At 44.8% G+C, this 6,154-nt stretch overlaps 1 pseudogene; it reads right to left on the reverse strand.

Annotated features, from left to right (window-relative positions):
* Positions 1-264: 264 nt before the first annotated feature.
* Positions 265-1,164, reverse strand: LOC114619115 (annotated as a pseudogene).
* Between the last annotated feature and the right edge of the window lie 4,990 nt (positions 1,165-6,154).

Below are 6,154 nucleotides of genomic sequence, written 5' to 3' on the forward strand. Positions count from 1 at the left end.
ATGAGGGTACAGTACGTAGACTCTGCCTGACCTGATGTTGGATGGAAACGGCCAGTGCACTGAAATGTGTGCTGAAGTAAAAGTAGCAACATGGTGTAACAAGGAACCGGAGTCACAGTCAGTACAGGAGGAATGGAATGGTTCACAGTCCCCTCCTTCCAGCTCTCAAATGAGGGTACAGTACATAGACTCTGCCTGACCTGATGTTGGATGGAAACGACCAGTGAACTGGAATGTGTGCTGGTCAGAACATAGTACCATCTATTAGGTTAACTTGGCCTGGGCCCTATCTATCTCATCTTGCAAAGCGTCTGCATACCTAGTGGGGTAGGATCTGGGATCCTGTTTAACGATCCTGGCAAAAAACTTCAGTACTTTCATTTTGGTGGTTTCAGCATGTGCTCTCGGGCCCCACAGATATTCCTTGATAGGAGGATTACTGCCTGCCATCTGTCGGCATTCTAGATAACCCTCCTGCACAAAATGCTCAGTAATGGGAATTCCTGGATCCCCATATACGAAATGATCTCTCCCTGCATACAGCCCCATGTTATTCAATACACGCCACAACACGTGCTCACTGGCACAATTGTCCTCTATGAAGATGATGCATAGTACCATGATTACTAAGCCCATCTTGGGAACGCCTGGGAAACCATGAGGCATGTCACTGTAGGTGATCCCAAGGGCATGGACAAGAGAGTAGGAGTGGACACGGGGGTTCTTTTCTACTATTTCAAGGCCAAACGTCAGCCTCAAGCAGTCAGATGCCTTAGCAAAGATGGCAGGAAAGTGATCCTCATACCCTCGGATGACCAGAAACAGAATCTCTGCCTTACAGAAAGTATGCTGCATTCTCCTATACTTAAGGAGCAAGAAGAGAACTAAGTCAATTGTTTTAGCATTGAGCACTTCCTGGCTAGGGGTGTCAGGGTCAAACACTTCTCTTGCTTGACTGCCAGAGGCACCAATAGATGGTACCCTTGCAGAGGAGAGAGAGGAAGCTCTCTGGGATGAACCCATCACATCCCCTGAGGTGGTGTCAACGGCCTATACTTCCTCTGCCTCAACTCTGGAGGCCTGGGCACCCTCCAGGTCCCTTGTATCCCTTTGAGATTGAGTGCTGTCAGGGTTGACATTCCAGCTGTTCTTGGGAGGATCCATGCTGGGTTTCTTTGGAAACAGAAGCAGGAAAATGTGCAGCTGACAGGGATGAATTCACAGATCTGAGGGAGAAAGGAAAGGAGTGAGTGGTCTCTGAAAGCTGTACCTTGGGCAGCTCACAAAACCCCATGTTAACCGGATTTTGCTTAGGGGTTGCTCTAAGGCCAAGGGACAAAGTTCCTGCATGTGCCTCTCATGGCCTCAAGGAAGAATAGACATGGCTTCTTCCCCCACCCCCATCCCCCATCCCCCACCCCCATCCCCCACCTCTGTGCATTCCTCCTCTTGGCTGAGGTAAATTCTTCTCAGAGCAAGTTACTGTGTCTCTGAGGTGAAGCAGAAGGCAGTGAGGGCACCTCCCACCTCCTGATACCTGTTCAGCAATCACTTATTCAGATAGCCCAATTCAGTGTCGTTCATTTGTGCTCAAACAGTACAACAGCCCTAGTCTCACCTTGAAGAATGTTATACCAGGTTCTGCTTTTACCCTGCTGGTTCTTGAAAAAGGAGACTATTCTGTGAGAAAGGCAGAAGAACAGAAGAGAAGGAATTCACCCCAAATGCCTTCATTTTCCCACAGCCCTCAGGAAGGTGAGGACTCTGTGTGGAGGAAGGGACTCTCAGCTTTCACCACGTGTCCTCACAGAACTGACTTTTCCTCATAGACCTGAAGGAGGCCCTTCAGCCCCTTTATATTTCTGCCTGGAACCTGGGCAGGGACTCAGACTGACAGACCTGCTCTGGACTGTTTGTGTGACAGTGCCTAGGAGCCACTGTCTATGCTTTGGTATGGAATCTCCTTTGCTCAACCCCTAGGATTCTCTCCTGAAACTTCCCAGGTGCCTACTAAATAAAGAACAAGGTTCAAAGGAGAATTCCCACTCTGGTGAAGTTCCACACTCTGAGATCTGTAATCCTCTCAGGAGAACTGAGCCCGTAACAGAGTCCATCACTCCCTGTGCGGGATCTGCAGTGATGGCCACCTGTCCTGGGCTCATTTCTGCTGAGTGGCATCTTAGCTCTCCATCTTGAGGTCCCTGCTTTCCATGAATGGCATGGGCAGCACCGCCCCTCCCCCAACACACTCAGGGCTCCCCAGGCACTGGAACAAGGGCATACATGCTTTATGAAGTCTTCTGTTTGGGGGACAGGGTCCCCTTCACATGTTCATTTTTGATCATGATAGCTTACCTGGATTCCTGGTCAAAATTGCTACTTCCTCTGATGTAGAAGCCAGGCACACTCTGGGCTCCAACTGTACTCCAGACTTGACAGGCTCACATTTCTGAAAGAGGAGACAGAAGTCAAGATGTATTGCCTCTGGATATCCCTGGACATGGGCTTCTCAAGACTGGCCAAAGGGGCAAGGCCCTGCATTTTCATGCCGATTACCCATGCACCTCTTTCAGACTCTCAGTTCTAGTTTTTAGGCCCAAGCCACCTCTGAATACTAACTTACCACTGAAACCACAAGTCAGAGATAACATCATTGATCTATAGTGGACCCCCACTAACAGTCTGTGCTGCAGAGCTGGAACCTTTTGCATGTCTTTTATCAGAGGTTTCATTGCTCCTCCTTGGTTGTCCTGGTTCCTTACCCCCATATATCTGAGGTCTTACTCCAGGATAAATATTCTTTGTCTTTCTCACACCACAGTCTTTTTTTTTTTTAATTTTTTTATTGGATGTTTTATTTACATTTCATATGTTGTCCCCTTACCCCATCCCCCACCCACCCAGGAACCCCCAATCCCCTCACACCTCCTCCTTCTTCTTTGTGGATGTAACCTCTATCTACCCCCCCACTCCCACCTCCCCACCCTCAAAACTCCCACCCCCTGGGGCGTCCAGCCTTCATGAGGTCAAGGATCTCATCTTCCACCTGTGCCCAGCAGGGCCCTCCACTCTTATATATTCAGCTAAGGCCCTGGATCCCTCCATAAGTGCTCCCAGGCTGGTGGTTTAGACCCTGGGAGCTGTGGTTGGTTGGTATTGTTGCTCTCCTCATGGGGCCACAAATCCTTTCAGCTCCTTCAGTCTTCACTCTAACTCCTCCATTGAGAACCCCATAATCACTTCAATGGCTAGTTGTGAGCATCTGCCTCTGAATATGTCAGACTCTTGAAGACCTCTGAGGAGACATCCATATCAGGCTCTTATCAGCATGCACTTCCTGACTTCCACATCAGCATCTACCTTTGGTGACTGCACATGGGATGGATACTCAGGTGGAAAGGTCTTCAGACGGCCCCTCCTTCAGTTTTTGTCCCTCGCTTTGTCTCCATATTTGCTCCCTTGAGTATTTTGTTGCTCCTTCTAAGAAGGACCGAATCACCCCCACTTGGTCTTCCTTCTTTATGGACTTCATGTGGCCTGTGAGTTGCATCTTGGGCATTTTAAGGTTCTGGGCTAATATCCAATAATCAGTGAGTGAATACCATGTGTGTTCTTTTGTGATTGGCTTACCTCACTCAGTATGATAATTTCTAGTTCCATCCATTTACCTAGGAACCTCTCAAATTCATTGTTTTTAATAGCTGAGTAATACTCCATTGTGTAAATATACCACATTTTTTTAATCCATTCCTCAGTTGAAGGACATCTGGGTTCTTTCCAGCTCCTGGCTATTATAAATAAGGCTGCTATGAACATAGTTGAGCATATGTCCTTATTATATGTTCGAGCACCTTCTGGGTATATGCCTAGGAGTGGTATAGCTGGATCCTCGGGTAATGCTATGTCCAATTTTCTGAGGAACCGCCACACTGATTTCCAAAGTGGTTGCACCATCTTGCAGTCCCACCAACAATGGAGGAGTGTTCCTCTACAAGGGAAACTTAAGTGTAAGTTAGGTTGTGGGACTACTATTAGACTAGGACCAGAGGAAAAAGGAGACTCTAGGAGATCCCATTGTCCATCCTCTGTATCATTTTCTGGCTATGGATTGGAGAGTGCTTTCCTCGTGAGATCAGCTAAAAAGACTGTGATGTTGAATAAGATGCTCTTGGTTATTATACATGGTGATGGATCCAACTCAAAGTAACTTTGAGGCATGTTCCATCTGTAACCCACAGACCACATGCAGCCAAGGACAGCAATGAATGTGGCCTACTACCAAATTGTAAACTCCCTTAATGCATCATGAGGTTTTATAGCATTGTTTTGAAAATTAATTGTGTGGTTCTCAAGTGTGAACATTGTAGATAGCAACATTGTGTTGCAATGTCAAATAATTAGACATGCCTGAAGGGAATTTATCATCTTTTATAATAAGAAACTATGATTCAGTGAGGTGCCAAGGGCGCTTAGTTCTGTTCTTCAACTCTGCTCGTCCCAGTGTGTTGGACAGTTTACCATCTCTATAGCACTTGACCAGAAACAAATATATCCTTTTCTAGAAATACACCAGCTCAACTGACTCTCATAATCCTCTAAAGGTCATCCAGGTTGATCGTGAATCCTTGTTGATTATCTTTTCAGTGGTCAAGTTGAATGGCTGAGCAGTCAGTGCTTGAACAACTCTAAGGACAGGGATCTCAGTACTTTTCTCTGAAGACTACAAAATGTACATAGGCGTACTGCGTGCTCACCTGTGAGGTGACATAGCCTTTGAACTTGCCATCAGCTTTTCCACTGGAAACGGGAGTTTCGGAAAGTTTCTAACAAAACTTTCCTTGCAGATTTATATGTGTTGCCAGTAGTTTTGGGAAAGGTGTCTGCTATTAGCATTAAGATCTTTAGGTACCTTTTTAAAAATTCATACCTAGTTTTATTGTTTTTTGTTTGATTGTTTTAATTTCTATTATTTTTATTCCAAGTTTTATACAGTGATGAGATTGGAACCCAAGGTTTTGCATAAGTATTCAAGCATGTTAACACTGAACTACAGCCTCTGCATGCTTTAAATTTTAACAAGAGATTAGACCATAGCATAGCTTAATATTTGAAATAGGCATTATGTATTAACTTTAAAAGCAGTCACTGTAGGGCTAGAGAGATAGCTTGGTGGGTAAACATGCTTGGGCCAAGCCTCATGACCTGAGTTCAGCCCTTGAGAACCAAATGATGGAAGGCGAGAGCCTGAGCCCTCTTAATTACACTAATCGCCACATCCATGACAGCTATCTATAGCTGTTACGAATTATTTACTTTGTCACCCCCAACTGTTGCAAGTTACCCTCTGACATCCATATATGCACTGTGAGACACATACACACACACACACACACACACACACTCACACACACACAAATAAATAAATAAATAAATACATAAATAAATACATAAATAAATAAATAACAATACAAGTGTTTTACAATTTCAAGAAATGAAATCAGTGTAGGTAGGCTCCATATTGCTCTCTTCCCAGTAAGATAAGAGAAGCCTAGCTAAGCTTGTGACTGACCCTGTGGAAAGGGTGTAAGGATGTTGCTCTCTGTGTGTGGTAGTTTATGAACTGTCAACTTGCAAGGCTCTAGAATTACCTAGTAGACAAACCTCAGGGCATGCCTGTGAAGGCATTTCTGACTTCAGTTAATTGAGGTGGTTAGACTCAATGTAAGTGTAGGTGGCTCCATGTCATGGGCTGGAGTCCTAGACTGAAGAAATAAGAGAAAGCAAGTTGAGCATCATTTGTCTTACTTTGCCTCTTGACTTAAGATGCAATGTGACCAGCTGCTCCACATTTCTGCTACCATGCCTTTCTTATCATGATGACTGGGCTTCTTTGAACTGTTATCTGGAGTAGACTCTTCCCCCCCAAGTTGCTCTTTGTTAGGTATTTGATCACAGCAAATACAAAAGGAACTAATACACCATGAAAAGTTGTTTTTTGAGCATTTTATCTTTTAAAGGAGATGATATTACTTGTATTTATGAGACTGATTCTATCAACAATGATATTGATATGGTCATGATGATATAACCACATCATGTCAGAATGTCATCAATCATTGTCATATCACCTTTTCATCCTTCTCTGCCTGTTTCT

This window comes from Grammomys surdaster, unplaced genomic scaffold (genome assembly GCF_004785775.1).
Source record: "Grammomys surdaster isolate TR1022 unplaced genomic scaffold, NIH_TR_1.0 147, whole genome shotgun sequence".
Lineage (NCBI taxonomy): Eukaryota > Metazoa > Chordata > Mammalia > Rodentia > Muridae > Grammomys > Grammomys surdaster.